This window comes from Penaeus monodon, chromosome 29 (genome assembly GCF_015228065.2).
Source record: "Penaeus monodon isolate SGIC_2016 chromosome 29, NSTDA_Pmon_1, whole genome shotgun sequence".
In the NCBI taxonomy this organism is placed as follows: domain Eukaryota; kingdom Metazoa; phylum Arthropoda; class Malacostraca; order Decapoda; family Penaeidae; genus Penaeus; species Penaeus monodon.
This window is the reverse complement of record NC_051414.1, coordinates 15411045-15411416: the sequence shown is the minus strand read 5'-3', so window position 1 is coordinate 15411416 and position 372 is coordinate 15411045.

Sequence of the window (372 nt, the reverse complement as noted above, 5' to 3'; positions counted from 1 at the left end):
AGAAAGTTTTATTCTGGTCATTAACAAGTGATCATTCAAAAGCACAGTGAAGTGTTACAAATGAACTGCAAATATAAGGCGTACATTTGTCGGTTTCATTAAAGCAGTTATATTGTTATTTTTTGGACGACGAAGAAAGACGACGTCGCGGATCTGTTCATTCATAGAGACGTGCAACTTACTGTTTTAATGAAGCCCACAAATACATGACTTATATGTATGTCAGATTTTCAAAACATTGTAGCCTGTACCGTTTGGAAAATTATTGATTACAAAATGTTTCTGCAAGTTTCGGCGTGAATAAATATTTCAATTTTGAATTTAATACGATAGCCTGCAGGATCCAATCCACAATGCACAAAGAATATGAGC